Raw genomic sequence first — 22,449 nt, 5'->3', positions numbered from 1 at the left:
TTGCCTTAAAACAACGAGCTGCCTGGGAGGGCGAAATGATCACACATGTGGATTCAAATACCCCAAGTTCATCCTACTAAATTATAAACTTCAGAGGTTAAAGAAGTTTATGAATATGAATTGAATATCATACAATAAGTGGAAATATGGTATAACACCGGCCTGTGAAGCCAGTGCAGACTATTGAACGTGTTTTCCTTCTTTGGAGGCTGAATTATTAGCTTGTTTTTATCCAGATGACATGATGACTGACAGATGGAGTGAACGTAGCCAAAATACTTCCACAGTTACTAGATTACAATGAATTCTGTTCATCCACCTTCACATTAACTTTGGGTTTGTTTCTCACAAACTTTCAGCTCTTGCAGTTTCCTGAGAAAATGTTTCCAGACAATGGATTTCCAAACACATTCCTGTAATTTGCCTGAAAGTGCCCATGCACTCTTCTCCCTGGGTACCCAGACAGCATCGTGCCTGCATGCCTTGCTCAGGGCCAGCGTAGCAGGGAGGAAGAGGAGGCCATGAGCAGAAAAGAGACTCAGGAGCCAGACTGGATAATCAACTGGGCATGGGAATATAATGCCCATTTACAGTGGGAAAGAAATGTGATAGGTTTCTCTAGTCTGTAAAGCAAAGACAGGAGGGTGTAATTGTACAACAGTGGTGCTCTCTGGCTTTACTGCCTCTGAACCTGAGCAGCTGGGTGAAGTTCAGGATGTTGTGATCAATCCATATTGTAGAGATCTAAAAGATAACTGAATCAAAATATATTTGATGCCATCACATCATGAGTGCAGGAAAGAGCTAAACTGAGGAGTACCTCCATGCATTAATGGTGCATTAATGGTCACCTCTTGTTTTACTTGCAGGGATTCAGTCTGTCATCTTTCTTTGTAAGCGTATTTCCACATTTTTGAAGTGAAGCCTAAAAAAGGTTCAAAATTACCGAGTTTTTCAAATAAAAAAGTGTGCTAGAGATACACAGCACCTATTGTCAATAATGCTCTGTTTTTCATCTGGGCTTTGATAAGCAGAGCTAACACTTAAAAGTGACAGTGGCCAATCCCATTTCCTTGAAAATCAATACCGCAAGCCCTGTTGCAGTAATGTGAATTCAGGGTGAGGGTTTTAAATTCCATAAACCCCAAAAGGGCTTCTATGTTTAATTTAAACGGTTAAAATGGTAGGATTCAAAGTTTTATTTCTTCTAGTACCACCAAGTTCTGATCAGACATTATAAATTGTCCATAAAAACCTGGTTAGGTGTTTGTAACTAAATTGAAATGTACTTCCATCTTCTCCCCACAGGTCTTTGTCACTTTCCTCTGAAACTCCCTGCTGAAGTAAATTTTTACTTCATACAGAGAAAACGAATGGAAGCATCTGTTATACTATTATGTTAATTATCTGCATACATATTTATATTTAAAATATTTTAAGAGGGAAAAAAGCCTAGCAATTCTTTCATTAGCTCAAATGGTGCCACTTGTTCTTTCAGAAGCGAGTAGAACCCATTCAGCCACAAAATGGATGCGTCCTTTGGTGACAGCCAAGGGATATCCTCGTCAGTGAGTGCTTTGGGGAGAATCTGACTCAAGAAATTCTTTTGCCAAAGGCGAACCGGGCCATTCTTATTGCAAACATTTCTCAGACATGGAGCTGGTCCTGGAGAGGATTTCACTGACATCCCAAGTGAAAGGGGATTGAAAAAAAGGAGGTTTTGACTGCACCAGAAAAGGACGCCAGGCTAAAGGTTGCAGTGAGAGGAGAAAATGAAAGTTCTTTGTCTTCAGTTCATCCTTAAACCCCTCATGAATTGTCTGCTGGCAAGCAGCTGCACCTACCCTGAACGACCTGGGCCATCTCCATGAATCATGCAAACATACCTCCTGATGTATTCTAGATGTACACCTGTAACAAGCAATTGGTAATTTTAGACTACGGTGGAAGTAATGGATTTAGGATGCCTTACAGGAAAGCTTTGCATCATTTAAACATAAAAGCCCTGCAAAGTTCACATTTGCTATATTCCTCTACTACATCTCTTTCACCTGACTGCATAAATCCTGCTGCTTGTCCAGGGGCCAGGAAGCATTAAGATTCCAGATCACAGCATGTAGCACACCATATATTCACATAATCACAGCTGTATATGAGGATGCAATCCAATTCTGATAATATCCAATGTCTGTAACATTTAGATTAGTTTACTTTTTCATCTTTTCATTTTGAGAATCTTTTAAATAAATTAATGTAAGTAAGTCACCTGGAAATGGAGTACACTGAATTATTTAGCTCTATGCATTAAATCTGTTTTAGTCTGGATGAATTTATTAATCACTGTTAGTCCTTATGAAATACTTGACAATCGTAGCAAATAAAGATGTATTATGCAAGTAACTGAAGCTGAAGTAAAAAAATGTTTGGTTTTGTAACAATTTACCAAGGGATAATTCATTGTTGACATCATAAATAAGGGCAGGTTGTTGTTTTATGTCAAAATGATGCTAAAGTTGTTTTGCTATAGCTATGTTCTTCATTGCCATATCTATCATCTCCTTTTCTGTCTCACCATCCAATTACTATGTAGTAGTTGTAATACCAAGAGAAACAGAACCTCTATTGTACCCTGTCACACTACTCTTCGGCTCCTACTGGGAAGAAAATGAAATGGGGTAATATTAAAGCATAGTAGTATTTTTATTTTCCAAGTAGTTCAGTGGGACTATTTTTGCTTTCTGGCTCCTGTTCTACAACAAGGTCAAGAAAACCTCTGTTGTGTTCTCATTTCTAATTGCAAGTCTCTCCCCTCTCTACCTTCTCCCAGCGGTGACCGCAAAACCTGTCCGTGGCATTTTACAAATGTTCACAAAGAAGAGCAATATTTAGAGAGTCTTTTATAAATTTTTCCTGTCTTTTTCAACCCTGCCATCTCCCTTGGTACAATTGACCTGTGCTAGGGCTGTTACTGGGGGAGCAGGCTCAGCTGCAGAACCCAAAGAGAAGTTAAAGGAGGGGGACGGGGCACGTGGAGTCATTTTTACTATCTTGGTACCCTTGCTGCCATGAGGTTAGTATGGTTTTCCTCAGGCAGAGCATGAGAGATCTGTGGAAGCTGTTGCTTTTGTGAGGCAATCTACTTTTTTTTGAGGAAAATTTGCTAACTTTATAATTTCTATCCTTTCATTGCAATAACAGATGGTGAGGAAAAGAAATATTGCAGTTCTCAGCATGCCAAGCTAAAGCTGATCTTGGCTCTGCTCAGCTTGCTTTATCTCAAAACCAGCTGAGAAGTGGCAGTAAGGGAAAGAAATCATGAATATGTACACTTGAAAACATTTTCATATCACAACCACTAGGGATCACCCAGGACGTACAGTCAGAAAAGATTGGTGGTATACAAAATACTCACTCTTACATAGACGCTGATACCAAAACACACAAAATCCCATGGACTGCTACATAAAGCTTACTCAAGGCTTTCTTTGAGGCCCAAGCTCCTTACAAGCAGCATCTTTACCTTTTACAACAGGAAGGCAATCCTGGTAGAGCAAAGCTTCTTTCAGTCATGGAGTCTAAAAACTCTTGATTTTCTGTGTCTCACTGACACCCACTTCACCTTTTCAGGTTGAATGGCTTTGCCTGAAGGAGCTGGGGGAGAAGGAAGGGCTACACAGTCCATGAGGGGGGGTGGAGAGATGGTCTCTGGGTAGACCTGAACACCTGCCACTCTTTTCTTACACCAAAGAAAGACGATGAAAGGGAATCAGCATAAAACAAAAAAAGCAAGAAAGAAAACTGCAGAGGACTTTATGTTTCTCTTGCAAATTCTCATACAGAATGAGAAACTATAAAAAAGTGGCAGGCACTGCTTCTCACTGTCTATCCAGGTCCAGCTCCCAAGCCTAGCAAGAGCTGGGGAGGTTTTAAAGTGGTCTCTACTCTGCTGTCCCAGAGGCATGCTATTGCTTATGCTCAGCAAGAACATTTGAATGGGCTAAAATACACCCAGAACACCACAGATACCCCAGATCTGCTTCTGTTTTGGTTTTTTTTTTTCTTATTCAATATGGTACAGCCGCTCATGGAGAGAGTTCAGAGGTGCTAAGGCTGAGGAGGAATAAATCTGTACTGATACAGTGTAATTCACCTTGGACACGTGGAGCTTTTTCAGCACATCTTGGTTTCTATTTTTAGGTATAAGCTCAGAAACTACAACTGGTAAATTAGGTTAGTCAAAATATGCAAAAGAGAAAGAAGGACAAAAGAAGCCAATCTTATTTTAGACTCTGTGTTCTTTTTTTCCCATTTCATACACATTTATTTTATCATTTTACAAGTATTATAATATATTCTTAATAGCTTACTAAAAGGGATAAACTTGTCCTATTTTGGAGGTAGGATATATATTCAGGGGGAGCACAAAAAAATCTTGTTCTACTGCTATTCAACTTATTTTTGCTGCTGAGCTCCCCTGCTGTATCTGAGAAGGAGACTTTTCAAATGAATTCACTCAAATTTCCCTATAATCAAAAGAACAGCATGGTATTTATTTCATGCTAATCATTTCTATGACTTACACATGGAGCTAATTTATTTGCAGGGAGTGACATGTCCTTAAAGCCTTTTTGAATACAGGCAATGTGGAGAAAAGATTAACTAGGTCTATGGCAAGAAAAATTTCTGTAAATATTTCGGTGAAGCTATGTGGCAAGGAAGGTATTTCTTATGTTGTTTAAAATAATTGTAAACTGTTAGTCTTCCTTACATATCTCTTGAGTGGGACTGTTTATATTCATGGACTTCTAAAAATATGTTGTACAGTTTCAGTACATTTGAAGCTACAGGAAGAAATTTGCTCTAGGATGTATTGTAATCTAGTATAAATTGCTATCAGTATGGAATGGTCTTTTATTATTAGCATAACTGTACTGAATCAAAGCTGCTTTTTTTCCCTCTTAACTTGGGGTAGATATCTATTAAAATCAAAGTGTGATACGTTCCTTTATGCTTGCTGCTTTACGTCATGTTTAGCAGTAGTTTCCTGGAATAAAATGAGCTCTTCCCAGCCGGGCAAAAGCATTGTTACTGAGAATGATTGCAATGCTGAATTTTTTGTACAGAGGTAACTCGCTGAGATGAAGGAAACCAGTTGAGTGTCTGTGCCTTCAGCCCCATGTCAAGATGGACTGTAAGGGGCTCAGCCAGTCTCAGCTATAGCTCGTTTACCCATGCAGTTCACACTTCCCTGAGTCCGTTGGGCAGTGGGAAACTGGTATGGGTGGAGTGTGGATTTTCATTCTTGATGTGGCTATCTTTCCACTCCTGGAGTATTTTGAGCTGTATCGTTGTGAAGAGAACGTGGCTGCAGGTGCTGTTAACTACTCTCCCATGCACCGAGGTGGCAGAGGTTGGGCTCGGAGCCTCCACCTTGAGCAGTGGCTGCTGCCCCGCGACTCGTCACGTAGCATTCCAAAATGTGCAAGAACTTGGTTGCATAGCTAGCACTTTTAGATGAAAATGTTTGGATCTGCATTAAAAATAGCATCTCTTCTGCCCAAATGAGTAGAGGTTTTCCTAACTCGCAGGGGAGCATGCTAAGGTTAAGCCTGTTGTGACCAGCAAGAATGCAGTGGAAGTACAACCAGAGATGATAAAGCTGAACTTGCCAAAATGGTGACTCTTCCAAAATGTCTTCCTATTCTCCTAGAAAGAGGAAAAATATCATGCCACTTCAATTGCTTGTTGATACACTAATTTTCCCAACCTGTTGGCCCTATTTCTTTTATATTTTTTGTTCCTCTATCAACTCTACCATCATCTTGAATGTAAGGTACTATGTTTGTGCCGGGCTTTGAAACTTGAATATATAATACTGGCACAGCTATCTGTACTGGAGTGTTTCTAACTCCTAGTGCAGTGCAGAATAATAATTAATTCAACTTACTTTATGATAGCCACAAAGAAACACAGATGCTCTGTGTTCCTTTCTTAGGAAGCATTTAAAGATCCTACAGGGCTTTGCAAATTCTAGCTTCAGCCTCAGATTGTAAGCTGAACTCCACTTTTGAAGAAGTGTTTTTGTTTGTACTCTTTCCAACTAAAACGCTCCCCCCCCCACACACACTTTCATTGCTGTTAGCAGCTGTTGTATTTCTTAGCAGGTGCTCCAATCTTTCAGAAGAAACAGAATTTGTGAAATTCTGCCATGTGAGATGAGACATTAGGAAATGAGCAAGTAACTCCAATGGGGATGGAAATGAGAGGGATTATACAACTTTAATTATGGCTCCTTCAGCAACTGACCAGTAAAATATTGATATTAAAGCATAAGCATGAGTTGCTTCACAGGTTTAGCTGTTGTGTTCAGTTTGCCTGCTGTCTATGGTGTCTGGCCTGCTGTGAGGCAGCATCATGGCAGCATATTGCTTTGAGAGAAAAAATTCTTTTATTTAAGCTGGTATCAGAAAGTGGCTGAAGATGTATGCTGCTTCCATCTGTTTCAAACTTTTTAGATTGGACAGGCGCCATTTCAAACGACAGCAGATGTCCTAGCTGTCAAAAGAATATTTAAAATTATGAATTATGCCACGTAACCAGGATTACATAACTAACATAAAATCACACAGATCTTTAAATCAGCCATCACTTATCACACACACATGTGCTTCTTCATTAGATGACTTGTTCCATGAAACAAAGAGAAATACTGCATTTCATGGATTACAACGTCACTGGTATATAACCTCTCTTTCTAATGCTTTTTGTGAAATCTCCTATTCAACATTTTCCTCATTCTATTCTGATTTTTCTAGCTCAGGTAAGTCAGATTTGGCTTTCTGGGGTATGAAGTAAGCTCTTGTTCAGATGCTGGATCTATGACTTTCATTTTCTTAGCTTTCACAGGTTTTTTTGTGGTGTTGCTATGTTGGTGTCAGAAATACATAGGTATTAAATTGAAGCTTCACAAAATCTCCAGGAGTGCATGCCAGATTGATTTCAAGTAATTCTGAGTTTCCCTCTTTATTAGTTTTTTATATCCCTCAATTTGGCTTCAATTCAGAGAAGCACTCAGGCAAATGCTTAACTCTGAGAATGTGTTTAAATCCAGCTTTTTTTTTCAGTGGAAACATAGGCTCACGCTAAATGCTTTGCAAAGCAAGAAATTTTGCCATTTTCCCACAGGGTGTCCCCCATATTTTAGCTGTGTGCTTGCCTGTTACTTTAGGTTAAGGATTTCTGCATTTCTAGAAGAAATGCAGCAAATAAGTCTATAAGCAGACTGGATGAATTAAAACCTGTTGTCCTATCTTTACTCATAACTTTTATTCCTGTAAAGTGAATAAATGTATTTAAAATAGAACCCACATGAGCCTGAATATTTTTCTTTTACCTTTAAAGATGGGATGACTATTTAAGTAGCCTTGACAGTGATACTTTCCCAAGGGATGCTATCTTCCTGGGAGTAATAGATCATCACTGAATCTCACAGGATTGTGCAGACCATTTCTGCATAATTCCAATTTATTCATATAAAATTTGCATGTGAGAGTTGAATGTAGGTTACACGTTCTCTTCATCACTGTTAATAGCTAAGCCAGCAGCAAAAAAGGCTCAAAACCAGATATAGAATATTACATAGTCTCAATTCTCGCTATCTCTGGAACCCTATCTTAAACTTAGTTTTAAGTAAGTCCTTAGTTAGGAGAATTATCTATCCAAACCAAGTTCAATGGATTCAGAATTGAGAATTTTGCTGTAATAAATCAGAAAGTTCTTTTTTTTATACTAGCAACATTCTAACTACCAAAAAGAGGGAAAGACAGCAGTCATTAATTTTTTTCTCTCAATGTGATATGGTGGAAAACAAAACATGTTTATTTTCTCTATTTAAAAATAATCCAAAGTCTGAATAACATTTTTTATTTCTTTAATCAGTTCTGATAGGACTTAGTTGGAAGCCCCAAAAAACTAGACCTTTCTGAAATTATTTTGCTGATACATACTGTATCTTTTATCTTGGTCTGTCTGTTATTAAATTGCTAAAGCTATGTAGATGATTATCAGAATAGTTATTTCATAAAACAGTACTTGGAGGTATAGAGCTATACATGAGATACCAACACTGAAAACAAATTACGTTGACAAAATAAAATGGTCACATTTAAGTAAAAGTGTCGCCTATTATAGTATTATTAGTAATATTGTAAGCACTGACTGTAACACCTCAAAAATGGGTTGGTAGAGCTGGCAGTGAACTCCATCATATCGACAGGAAACATCCTTTCAAAAAAGGGAAAATGTGGGCAAGCGTACTTATTTATTGACTTATTTAAGGTGAAAACCAATAAAAGCAGAGGGCATCAAAATTCCTGCAGAAATGGACGTAATTCTGCAAAAGCTTTCCTATTCTATCATTTGAATAGAGAGGGATCCTGCAGCCTCAGTGCTGTGGCAGTGACCATTCAGGTAGATAACTTCCATGCATACAGAAGAGGCAGGGTGGGGAAAGGACATGAATAAAGGCCGCTGGAGACCTTCTGAAAAGCTGGAAGCTTGTTTGTATGAGAATACTAAATAGCTCTACAGGAATAATTATTCTGATGTAGTTATTCTAGATTAACTGCCTTACACATTCTCTCTGTCTAGAACAATAGTATAGACATGAGGTGCCTCAGGGAGTTTTAGCTATTAGACTCTAAATGAACCTCCCCTCCTCACTCCTGACTAGTGTCTCTAAGCACACATCTCTTGTGGAGACCAAATAAAGAACAACAACAACAAAAAAAACCCCAAACCCCTCAGCAAAACAAGTAGTATGATTTTATAAGCATTTAGCTGATAAAGGGCTGCACATCAAATAGATGTTTTTTATGTAATGACCGGTTAGGTAGTTCTTTTAGAAAATATCTTTAGTAGGGCATCGGAAACAGGAGTTTGGGGCATGGTATCGCTCATAGTTCTTGAAGATGATGGAAAAGCATATTCAAAGACTGATAAAGGGATTAGACAGCATGCTTTCCTAAGTGTTAAAAAATCAGAAAGAAGCAAATCCTTCCCCAGACCTTTTAGAATAACTTGTGATTGCAAAATGAAAAAAATGCAGAAGGGTACAGACTTTCTTTAAAAAGTATACATGCAATTTACAGGTGTAAAATACAATTCCTGTTTAAAGGTTCCATAACAGTTGCGCTTTTTTTTAAATTCATAAGCTACAATTTTATATATATAGTCCCTCATTTGGTTGAGTGATTATCAGAATATTTTCCCTAGCAACTAAGAACATTCTGTGAATCTGCACAAATGCTATTTCACTGCAGTTTTATGTGGGTGACACAGCAAAATTGGTTTTATTTGTACAGATGATTCTTGAAAGTGATTTTACACCTTGATTGCATGTTCCTGTGGGCAAGGACATGCTTGTTGGTCTTTTTTTGCACTGTTGTAGTATTTGTGGACACACAGTAATGAACCGAGAGATTGTGGTCCAGCCTCATTTTGTTTAATTTAGACACGTTGTTAAGGCATTTGTGGTGAGACTCCAGTTACCCTATGCTCTGCATGTAGTCACAGAAGAGGGACAATTATTTCTAGGTGGTAACCCATCTAGCCTACTCTGCGGCCTATCTTGAGATGGGTTGCTCTGTCCTATCTCTCTCCTCCAAGTAATGAGGAGCTGGGGGTGCTGAGGCATGAAGGCATGGAAAGCAGCCCGTGGAGAAGTACTTGGGGGTACTGGTGGATGAAAAGCTGGATATGAGCTGGTAATATGCATTTGCAGCCCAGAAGGCCAACCATATCCTGGGCTGTATCAAAAGCAGGGTGGCCAGCAGGTCGAGGGAGGGGATTCTGCCCCTCTGCTCTGCTCTGGTGAGACCCCACCTGCAGTGGTGCATCCAGCTCTGGGGTCCTCAGTACGAGACAGACATGGACCTGTTGGAGCGGGTCCAGAGGAGGGCCACAAAAATGATCAGAGGGGTGCAACACCTCTTCTATGAAGACAGGCTGAGAGAGTTGGAGGTGTTCAGCCTGGAGAAGAGAAGGCTCCAGGGAGACCTTACTGAGGCCCTCCAGTACTTAAAGGGGGCCTATAAGAAAGATGGGGACAAACTTTTTAGCAGGGTCTGTAGTGACAGGACAAGGGGCAATGGTTTTAAACTAAAAGAGGGTAGATTTAGATTAGATATAAGAAAGAATTTTTTTACAATGAGGGTGGTGAAACACTGGCACAGGTTGTCCAGAGAGGTGGTAGATGCCCCATCCCTGGAAACATTCAAGATCAGGTTGGACGGGGCTCTGAGCAACCTGATCTAGTTGAAGATGTCTCTGCTTATTGCAGGAGGGGTTGGATTAGATGACCTTTCAAGGTCCCTTCCAACTGAAACTGTTCTGATTCTATGAATCTATAATTCTATGATTAGTAAAGGTGAACATTGAATTTTTAAGCATCTATGCTTATGGAAAAAAAATTCTACTGTTTAGGTACCTCTACTCACAGAAGAGAGTGAGCAAGTGTCAACACTGAAGTACTTCCCCATTTTGTGTTATGGCACTCTGAGTAATTTTTGTAATTGATGACAAGCATAATCTCACACTGAATGATTTACCTCATCACACCACTGAGGACTGTCTTTAAAGGCACTGCCTTCCCTTCCTCTGGCCAGAGACTAGAAGATGCAGTGGTGCAGGGAAGAGGGTTGGTTTGTTTTATTTTTAAGTCCTGGACGGCTGATTGGAAGATCAAGTGAATGTTGTTTAAAAGTTTCCAAGTAATCAATTGTGTTTAGATCTGTAAATCTCCAAGCAGCATTTGTGAAGGTAATAGAATGTGTGTATAGCTTTATTATCAATATATCTCCATTGCAACCAAGGCTGATAATACTGTAAAAGGACCATCCCTGCTCCAAATACTCTTGAGTGTACAGTTGAAGTGCTGTGCAACAGAGAAAAGTAATGTCAGACTCAAATAGGGATGAAAAGGCAACAAAGTTATAGCTGAACAAGAGAACTAGAATAATATGGAATAGTAGAACAATGCCTGAGGACAGCTTTATCCATTTTTCCAGTTGTTGAGGGGTAGTATTACTCCCTGTAAAAGTTGTCTACGATACCCTCCAACCATCCTGAAGGCAAAGGCACTGGTACTAATGAACCTCAGAAACTGCCAAGAGAGATATTCTTTCAAGATTTAAAGGATGCACGGTGCTTGACTGAAATTTTTCTTGCTTACTTTAACCATGTTGCATCACTACCTGAACAAATGCAGCTAGAAGGGCATCTGACAGCAAATACGGTGCTTGACTACTACCGAAGGTTATTTGGAGACATATTGGCATTCATACAACCCTAAAGGCAAGTCCTGAAAGATGTTTGTTTCTGTTTTCTGGAATCAGAATGATCGATGGTCTCGCCCAAAATGCAGTTCTTATACAGGCATAGAGGAGCCAGAAGGAGAAAAAGTAAGATCTTGAAGACAGAAAGCAACGTGGAAGCAGATTACATGATACATTTTTCTTCCAAATATCTTTTATGTCCCACTGGCATTGAAAGGTATAGTTGCTTAGTGCTACAGAAAATGATAATGTGCTTTCTGAAATGTTTTCTCTGTTATAACATGTTCCAGAGAACCCGATGATGACTTTTATTGTCAGAAACTGGAGAAAGAAATTGCATCTCCTGGAAGTTACAGCTATTTTCTTTCACTTTTTTCCCCTTTCTGACTTAACCATTTTCTCTCATCTTTATTTAGTTTTTTTAAATTATTATTTTAATACAGAAAAAAAGTCACAGATTTCAACTTTGACACCTGAGGTTCCACAAAATACTGCAAATTAAAAGAAGTGTGGCTGAATGAGTCCTCTGGGTATGGGTTAGTAGGACAAGGGACTTGGGCAAAAGGATTTATCATTGGGGCCACAGCCAGCAGTGACACCACTGCCACTGAGAGAGACTCCTGCTCCACCTGAGGAGGCAAAGAAAAATCAGAGCAACTGGAGAAGCATCTCTTGGTCTGCCTAATCAGTTCTTCTACAAGTCTGCTGTCACCTGCAGGACACGAGAAGAAAGCAAATGGCAGCTGGTCAAAACTCTGTCAAGAAGAGCAGATAAAAAAGCAAGTGAACTGTGGTTGGGTTTTTGGTTTTTTTTTGTTTTTTTTTTAAAATGGGCTTTTCATCATTTGGTTGTCAATGTGTACTTTTTGCAAAGTGTTTTTACTTTGAAAGTCATCTTTATCTAAAATTTCAGACAAGCAAAGGAGATTCACTTATTTAGAAATAGGGAGGCTTAGTAATTCTTTAGAGTTTTGTGTCAGAGGCTTGGTCTTTTTGAATACTTGTCTCCGAGATTTAAATAAAATTATAAGGGATGTCTAACTTCTGGGCTACAAACCGATATCAGTGGGGTTCTCATGCATGAAATTATTATTAAGCAGAACGATTTTAGAAGACTGATAAGAGGGGAAAATAATGGGACCACGGCTGCACGGCATTGTAGCTGACAGTCTAGTGTGATGCTGACAGCAGGGTAGGAGCCTGCCTGCTGCAGAGGCAGCGCTGGAGGCTGGGTGACGGGGGTGGGATGCTGTGGTCAACCATCGAGCACCGTGACTCTGGGAGAAAACGAATTAGGAAAACAATTGACCAAATGCCCCCAAACTGGAGCAGTGTTTTTCGATTTACACGTGAAGCAGGAAAAGGAAAACTTTCTTGGTCAAATTGCCTATAGAGTACAAAGGCTAAGAAATTGCAGTAATGGCTTTAGAAAGCTAAAAATGGCTAAGCGTCTACTGCCACAAAATACTTTAAACATGATTGCACTGCCAGAAATCTGTATAAAACTGTTGATTCTTAGTATACAGAAATCAAGGATGTTTTTTTAAAAAAGAAACAGAGAGAGGGAGATAGCCATTGCTTCCTTTTCTAGTGGGTATAGCTTGTGATTAAAAATAACATAATATCCAGAAGCTATGCGAAGTTCTTGTCGGATATGGAAAGGGCTGACTTTTGACCCTCAGCTGTAGAGGTCTTCCATTAGTTTGCATCAAATTAGAATTCAGTTTTATCCCCTAAATGGTAGGTACATGGTGAAGTTTTGCCATGTTCTGACACTTTTAAGGAAAATGCCTGCAAATTTAACATACTAACTTCTACACTACGAGATTACGTGTATTGTTTAAAACCTCTCTATTTTCTACAAGTCAGAGTTTAGATAGGCTTGTTACCTAGTCATTTATGGTTCATAACTATGCTATTTTACCCTGGGATGAAGTTTCTTTATGGTAAATATTTAACTAACCTTGTAAAGTAATGCCTGTTGCAGTACAGCTATTTTCAGAAACAGGACAAACATTTCTCTAATTCTATCAGATACTTGCTCAAAAAGTTCTTTTGCGCCCCCCCCCTCCCTTTTTTTTTTAATTACTATTTCTGGCAGAAAGGGGTAGCTTAAAACAATCCCCATCAAAGGAGAGAATCTGCAAGTCTGATGGATTTCCTCCTTCACAGGAAGAACCTGTCCAAACAAAAGTCCAGGCTTGTCAATGCAGAGTAGATGGTCTCTCTGAAGTTGTGGCTGCTTGTAAGGAGGTGCAGGTATGAGTCTTGGATTATTTTGATACTATTGTAAACTAATAGAATAAGTGTATTTGGCAAATCCTCAAATTTAGCATTTCCTGTAGCCCCTTCCAGGAAGAAGTCCTGGAGTGAGTGTTACAAGCAAATCTAAATGCAGTAGCTGACCCACTGAAAATTCAAAAGGCTTACAGAGTTTAAGGATTACTGCAAAGTTCCTATGAATATTTCACCTACCAGCCTGTCTGACTGACAAATACTACTGGCACTTTTAGAAATTCATTTATTCAAAGAAATGCCATCTCATTATGTGAGAAGTTTATCTAGTAGATGACTCTTTTTTTTCAAGCTGGAACTTTCATCTGTAATTTTAAACTAAGTGGAAATGCTTTGCTGGTTGGAAGACAGTATGTTGTTTACCGGATTTCTCAGCATGAAATTACAACCAATACGAGTGTTGTATCCTTGCAAATAATTGCAACAGATTTTAATATGTTTTTTTTGACTAGACAATGGCTTCACTGAAGTTGTGGACAGTTATGGGTGGTTTAGAACATGGTCCATGAAACATTTGGAATTTGTTATCTAGCAGTAAGACATGCCTTTGCAAATCTCCCTCTGAGCAGGTTCACTCCAGCTGTTATGTTGCAAGCTGGATGAGACTGAGTAATTTCTTTTCCAGTCAGAGACCACTGAGGTATATCCCATATATTAGAAGTGCCTAGAAGAAAAAAAAAAAAAAAAAAAAAAAAAAGAGCTGTCTAAAAGCCAACATGGATAAGACAAGAAAAGTGCTGTAGGGCTGATCTAGTTTCCATCTGTGACACTGCTGAACCTGTGGTTTTGTGAATCACAGAAGATGTCATACCTTTTAACTTTTGTAAGACTTTCGATGTTGTCTTCCCCAACACTCTCAAGAGTGCACTGGGGAAGTATGGCCAAAGTGGAAAAGTGATTGGGTAGGTGCAGAACTGATAAAATAATTGCACCAAGGGCATAGAAAAGTGGGACAAAATATTGTTTTATTATTTATTTAATCCTACACTCCTTTTTTTTCCCCTATGTTTTTTTTGTCATACTTGCCAAAGAAAAGTTAGACTTAGATGTGGAAAGTCTTTAAAAAGAAGAAAAGAAATACTTTCTCACTGTGTTGTATCTAAAATATGGCTTATTTGAAACACATTCAGTCTAAAGGTCTGTTATTTTTAAAGACAAGTGTTCCCATTGTGGCTTACAATAAAAGGTTTTGATCTAATTCAGTCCTGACCTGGAACACGCTCTTGCTGGCTGGAGGGCTAAATTTGATCCTGTGTTTCAAACTCAGCTGTAGCAGTGGTTCTGTGTCTGCATTATCACTGAAGAGGACAGATATTGGGACAATTATTAATAAATAACCCAAGAAGAAAAGGAAGACATTATAGCAAAAGTCAAATCTTAATGAAATTACAGCAGTTCAGTTTGCAATCACAATATGGTATAGTAGCCAAGTGGACAAAGCCCAAATATTTACAATGTAATAAAGCTTTATTAATATCACCCATTGTATGCTATTTCAAAATAATATATAGTATATTTCTGCTTGTGACAAGCATCTGGGACCATAAGTGATAATTGAAAATATGGCTACATTATCAAAAAATTGTTTTCTCCTAGAAAAATTCAGAGAGGAGGTGGAATGTGTTTTAGAAGAAAAGTTAGACTGGAAATAAACTTTTCAGAAGTGACGCCTCTTTCTATTAGATAAGCAGACCCATAGGTTTTCTGCAAATACAGGCAAGTTTAAGGTGTTAAAGATCTGGGATGTCTACAAATCTACTCATAATGCTTTGTGCTTCCTTTATACACAGAATGTTGGTTCTAGAGAAATGGTGTCCAAATAATGTTCCGTATACACCCATTGAAAGACAATGAAAATCAGAGGTTGTCTATGCTAGAAGGTTATAAAACTTTATCTATCCTGGGGTTTAAGTTGAATGACTGCTTCATATTGATGGAGTTATACTGATCTTTTTATTAGTTACTGGCTGTTCCACTTTGGAAAGACATTTTAGCGATATCTTTCTGGTTTCATGGGGACCGTGCTAGGCTCTTTATTGATAAAATCAATTCAAGGAATTACAAAACCCTAAAAGTAAACTTACAACTTACTGAAACAATTTTGATGTTAAAGCTTTCAAGACTATCTAACTCTTTTATACTGCTTGAAAAAGTAAAAATGAATAAATGATTCCACTTATATGGAGCTATTTAGAACATATGCATGTCTGATGGGGAGAGTTTATCCAAAACAGGCAGGGTTAAAAGCAGACTTTTTGATGTTAAATGAACTGCTACTCTTATAAATGTGTACTTGAGCAGTAAACCACTCATTTATGTAGCTGGAAGGTACTTTAAATTCACGTTCTAGTCAGCTGGACAGAAACAAGAATTAGTCCCACAATAGTATGATGCTCTGTCAAGAACCTGAAGGACAATATGAAACTTAAAGTAATTAAAGTTTTACCTGAAAAAATGATTTTCAGTCAACGCAATATTTGGCATTGATTTAAGAGACTAATAGAAATATCTTAGGCTAATAGAACAAACAACATTTCTGATGTGGCATATCTGATGCTTAAGAACAATATTAGACTATCAAAACATGCAGCATGAAGGACAGAAATACATAACTCTCCCTCTGTCAGCAATGTTTTCACGTCTGTTTTTGGCTGTAGCATTCTTTGCAGATGCTGAATTTTTCAGTAAGATGAACACATGAGGGTCCAGAGAGCTTGGGAATACACCAGCTGAGGAGGGACAAACTCACCTGTTTTACCACGTCACCCCAGAAATACGAAGAAAATAAGGTGAATATTCAGTTGCTTAGTTTAAACAGACTTGGATTTAAGCCTGTGGAAAAAGTGGAACAAAAATAGGCAAGAATATTCAAAGAAGTATAGGTGTCTCTGAGTGTCTCCTACTTTTTTTTGCTGTGGATTTTCTTTTTTTTAGAAAATTTTTTAGCTTATGCCAAATAAGTCAATTTATCTGCATTTGACAGCAGGTTTCTGTAAAGCTTTATGGCTTCAATCCATGTGGATACTTTTTTATGCCCTTGCCCTCTTAAAGTGAGTATGAAAGCAATTCATCTTCTTTTTTATTTTTTTTTCTTGAGATTCAAAGATAATTTTCTCCATTTCATAGGGATTGTAGGGGGAAAAAAAAAACCCCACACTAGCTTGCTGTATTTTTCTGTTGCTTCTGCAAAACTCTTTTTTTCAGCAGTCACAGCTACCTCAAAGCTCTGCAGAAGTGTAGATGGTATTCACTATTCCCATCTTAGACTGCTTTCAGTTTTCTATCAGTAAAGCAATGAGAGAGGAGAACCAAGAGGACTCAGTGGGAACAAGATGGGTAGCTAAACGGATTGTAAAGGGTAGATGATACGAGTCAATAGTGTGCTAGGATGTGGCCGCACTACTTCTTGTGGATCCTTGTTAATATAAAGAGGCTGGCAAGGTTGAGAGGTTGCAGGGTCAAAATAAGTTCTACTCATCCCATGTATTCCACCTTATAAATTGTTCCTCCTCTACCACGTTCCTCAAATACGGGACCTCCGTAACTCCCGTAGTCACCTTCCCCTGTTCCTTATTTCCCGTAAGTAGGGGACTCTTCTTCTCTAACTCTTCATAAATCAGTTACTTGTGTGCCCCCAGTAACTCTCCCAGGTGGGAACAGTTTTGGAAACCTGTCAGGTTAGAGCAGCTCCTAGGATGCACTAACCTCTGCTGGTTTAGAGAAGTGTCTAGCATATTCTTTTTGAATGCACACTACAGTCAGACTTCTGACATTTTAAGGATGAAGTAAACTCTTATTCAAGGTCTATGTAGGAAGGTGGAAGTTTAAATTCTGCAGCTTAAATCTCGTGGCACTGCTGTACTGAGATCTGAGTCAACTGCAGGCAAGTACACAACTGAGAGTTTCTGCCAAATATGGAAATAAGTTATTACAAATAAAGACAGCATTTAGATATATTGCTGAGGCTGCATCAGGGCATGGCATCTTAATATGAATTATTGTTGAAAATAAAGAAGAGGAAAGTTTCATAATTCTTTCATATACCCTTCAATATTGTCAATACTGCATTCCCTAAGGGTGTTTGTGTCATTCTTGTCCAACCTAATATGAGACCACGTAACACTTATCAAAGCTTTAATGGCCATTTCTCACCCTGTGTTAGTCTATCCATATGAAAGATTATAAAGTTGCTGTATGGGCTTTTGCATTAGCTTATTTGATTTTGTAAACGCTGTCATCCAGAAGGTTTGACTGTTAATGTCAATGGAAACAGGAACAATGACTTGACAATGACGCACATAATTCCTCTTGATGTCAGCAGGATTTAGCTACTGAACTTTCCTAGTATATTTGGATTTAAGTTCCTCTCTATATCTTCATTAGTCTTCATTTCATTTAAAAACAGCTCAGGAAAGCATTTTAAAAAGGAAGAGCTAAAAGCAAATTTGGAAAACTGACGCTCTAGAAAATTCTCTTTGCCTAAATATATGTAACTTTATACACAGACTGACCAAAAAAGCAGCAGCCCTTTTGTCTGAACAAAATCTCAGCCAACAGTATTGATCTTCTTTCTTTAAATAACATATTAATGCTTATTCTGTAGAATAGCTACTGATTTGTTTGTTGCTTTCTAAATTAAAAAAAAGGCATAAAAATACCATCCATACATAAGAGTAAATGCATCTATTTCCCCAATCTTCCAACACTACCAGTAAGAGAGCTGCCTGATGCTTTCACATGAATCATGTACCTGCAATGTTTCTGCTAATCATCATTACAATTGCTGAAAATCTCGGGGGGAGAGCTTGCCAACATTTTCCTTTTTTAAAGTGCGTGTTCTTTCTGCACAACTGATCAAAAGGTATGTGTGGGTGGGATGCAGACAGAGAGAAAGACTATTGCTCTTTTGTACTTGAATTACAAGGAATTTTACTTATTTTTTTTTCATCTATGTATTAGCTTGTGCAAAAAGATACTGAAACAACACTTAACATTACCAAACCTAAACAACACAGAAGAAAACAAACAATTGGTATACCTATGACCACTTCAGTGTTAAATTTGCCATATAACCTTGATTTTTTTATTTACAGGACTCCTATTTCCCATCAAATACCTAAAGTATACCTATTCCCCCCCATAAAATTATACCTATTCTCCTTGTATATAGCTGTTTACTAACAAAAGGTAATTACACACAAGTACAGAAGACAAAATATGTTGGGGAATGAATCTCACTCATATAAATGTCTGAAGAAAAGTTTGAAGGCCATCTGCCTCGCACTCAGCAGTGTCTGCAGGATGTCATCTTCTTCAGAGATCAGAAAAAAGCTGATTGTGGTGGGTTGTTCTGTAGTGAATAGACTAAATCTGCATCTTTCCTTCCTCACTTATGAACAGGTGTTCCACCTGCCCGGGCATCCCAAGCCACTCTTAAATGGAATTATTCCTTTGACGGGCTCTATTTGCATCTTCCTCCAGCTGTCCAGTACCACTCCTGCTACAACAGACACTTAAGTCTTCATAAATGTCCCCCACACTTACAGCCTTTTCTATATAGCTCTAGAAATAATAATTTGATGAACTCTGAAGATACCAGTATTAGCTGTAATACCTTCCATTTAACACCTGACATTTTCTGAAGACATTTGCCTGTTGAGACATTTAGACATCTGTTGGCACAGCTTGTAGGTTTCTAATTTGCACATTCATAAGATGATGGAAATAAGATATAACTGTTGAGCAGTAGTTGGTTCTTTAAAGTTGTATGTTGTAATGACAATACTCGGTTTCAGAAACACAACAAAGTATTAATCATTCCAAACAACTCAAGAGCAAATCATAAAAGTTTGACATTGAGCATTAGTGCAATGTTAAAATAGTAATTTGCCAACACTGGTAATTTATTTTTTTTTTTAATTAGAGAACAAGGAACAGGCTGTTTGATATCAGATATACATGTTGTGATTATGGATTATTCTAATGCTTAAATTGCTGGCAATACTTTACCATAATGTATGAGAATACTGAGATTTTACTATAATATTTAAATTTCATCTACCTGTCACTGTGAGATGAATGCACCATGGGGGGTTTTTTTGCTCAGTAGTTGAATCAGAGCCTTTGGGAGAAAATATTGCTTGAAATACATTATAACTTTTATTTGAACAACATGGCTTCAGGAAATGAAAAAGAAGTAACATCTCCTAAGGAAAAACAGATATATTCTGTCTGACTCCAAACAAATTGTTTTATTTTGCTTTAGGATTATTTTTTTCTTTAATAGTTTTCCTTTAGGTTAATATTTTGAGGAAAATAGTGTAATTTACACTGAAAGATAAGATTTCCGGTTCAAACAACCAAGATGCTCTTCAGTATTTCTGGAATGAAATATTTCAGATCCATCAGACTGCATATTCTAACATTTTCAAAAAATGTTGCTTTTTGTTTGGGTCTCGCTTTTTGCTGGCTACTTTTTTGCAAAATCAACCCAAATTCAGGTTCATTCAGAATTCAGGGATATTTATATACCAGATTGCAATCTTCCATTGTTAGTCTTGTTATAGTTTCCTCAAAACTTGCTTGATTTATTTGTTTTAAAAAATCATCTAATTTTATTGCTATCAATATTTAACGAAGATCACCAGCCCATGTTGTTCTTTTTTTCTGGTATAATTGGAACATTAATAATAATTGAGAAAGCTTCAAAACTTTGGATAGCAGTAGTGAGCAATGGGAAGTTTGCTTGGTTTTCTTCTTTACAGACATTTAAATTTCAGGGTAACAAATCCAAGCAGAAAACTTCATCAAAATAGTCTCTTCTTATCTCACTTAATTGAGGAAAAATGCAGGCACCTCAAATATTGACTGTAGACTCAAGTGTAGCTGTGTTGTACACCAGACACCCATCCACCATTTAAGGTCTTTGTCATGTACTAAGAAAATGCCTTAATAACCCCATCCCACAGAAATAACATAATGGTATTCAGCAGTTTCTTGGCAAAGGTGACAGCAGCATTCAGGATGCTTTGTAGGAAAAAAAAAATTAATTATAATGTGTCAAAACATTTTCACTTTGGTAATACAGAAGTATAAAAATTGATTGTTACAGACAGACAATTTGATACCTGAAAGGAGTCAAAGCTCACATGCCATGTCTTGTGTCTTCCAACAAGAAATGCAGTCATAGCATGACAGCTTGACTGTTTGATTATTTGATTCCTCAGTGTCTTTTATTAATGCTGCTGTATTTTATAATGCTGTCTTTTACCAGAAAAAGTGTATAAGAAATCACTTTCAACATTTTCAAGGCATCACACATTAGATTATATGTAAGTAAAATGGCTGCCAAGCATTCGTTATGCAAAACAGTTAGTCTGGCTCTTCATAATGTTGTCTTTCTAACATGTTAGATTTCTCTCCCTGAAAATCAAACACAGGGAGTTGTATGCATGCTTAGTGACAGTAATCTCTTTAGTACAAACAGCAATGGATTGCAGGGGAAATGCAACAGTAGTTTAAATATTTTCTTCTGGCATTTGTCAAAAAGCTCTTGAACTTCAAAATGCTTTCCTTTGTACTGGCACTTAAGTGCTTAATTTTCTTAATTAGAAAAAAGTAAAAAAGCAAAAACAAAACCGAAAAGTTCTTTTTTTTAAGTTCTAGCAATAATAGCAAACATACTTCAGTGTCTCCTTTCCACTTTCAAATTCATAATTTGAACTGCGGGACCTGTTTGAGGAGCTCTGCAATATGAGCATAATACCACGTGACGCAATGAAAATGAACTAAAGGGGAACATTGAGAATAAATAGAACACTTCAATTTCTCAAAATGACACATGCTTGGAGAAAGCAAATACAAACATTGTTCAAAACCAGCACCAACTCTAAGCTCCCCTTTTCAGCCATGTTTCTTGCCTTGTTCTCTGCAGGAGTGGCTTGCTTCTTCCAACACATCATTTATCAGATGCCTTCATTTACTGTTCTTGACACTTCACTTCTCACATGCTGGGTGATTGCTTTATTCCACTGGCTTAAATGAAGGACTATTCAGGTTAACAAATGTCTAAACATGGCTGTTCTTCACTCTGAGATTTTTTTTTTCTCACACTTGTGATCTATCTTCACACTCTCTTGGTAGCCCCAATCCAAAGTCTTCCAAGGGATCAACCTGTGTCTCTTCTAGGAGATGCAGGACCCAAAGCAGGTCCTCTTCCTTTCCCTCTGCTGGCTCAGTGGTCTGACTCAGACTTGCACCCTTGTCTGGGAAGCCTATATCTCTCATCAGCGATCAAGGAGCACAAGGTACTTCTACTAAGCTCAGGCAAACCTTGAGTTTGTCTTAATTGCACCAGGGTAATTTGTTACCTTTTCCATCCGTGGCTCGAGTGAGTGGTGATGCTGGGAGGTATGACAGACCGGGAATTTGAGATGAAGAAGTTTGGAGGCAGAAATCTTGGGTGGAAACTGTTTCACTCTTATGGTATTACCTCGACCCAGAGAGAGAGACTAACTGCGGGATAATCTCCAGAAGCAAGTTTGTAGTGAATGGTTAATGACAACAGACAAAGCTGAACAACTGTGCCAGGGAGGCAGGGAGGAGCTGGCTCCATACCAAAATTTTTAAAGTAAGAGTCCAGGGACTTTTTAAGAGTTGTGTCTCTGTGCTCCTTTGCGTGTGCGCAGATGAGCTTTTATCACATAAGCTAACAAGAATGACTCAAACAATGGATTTTATTCCATGAAATGATGAATTTCTATTAGTCGGAAGAGTAAAGGACATTGCTATGCAGCAGAATTTGCTATTGCTTTGCTGCCTC

The 22,449-nt window shown here is 38.1% G+C and overlaps 1 long non-coding RNA gene across 1 annotated transcript in view; it reads left to right on the top strand.

The window, feature by feature from the left end:
- The first annotated feature begins 6,637 nt into the window (after window positions 1-6,637).
- LOC138688646 (uncharacterized) overlaps window positions 6,638-22,449 on the top strand; it is a 33,951-nt gene continuing 18,139 nt past the window's right edge. Inside the window, exons 1-2 of the long non-coding RNA XR_011327530.1 lie at window positions 6,638-6,820; window positions 13,506-13,592. This is a non-coding gene — a long non-coding RNA (uncharacterized lncRNA). The remainder of the gene's footprint in view (window positions 6,821-13,505; window positions 13,593-22,449) is intronic.

Source organism: Haliaeetus albicilla, chromosome 13, assembly GCF_947461875.1.
Source record: "Haliaeetus albicilla chromosome 13, bHalAlb1.1, whole genome shotgun sequence".
NCBI classification, from domain to species: Eukaryota; Metazoa; Chordata; class Aves; order Accipitriformes; family Accipitridae; genus Haliaeetus; species Haliaeetus albicilla.
The sequence above is the reverse complement of the archived record's forward strand: the minus strand, read 5'-3'. Positions and strand labels throughout refer to the sequence as shown.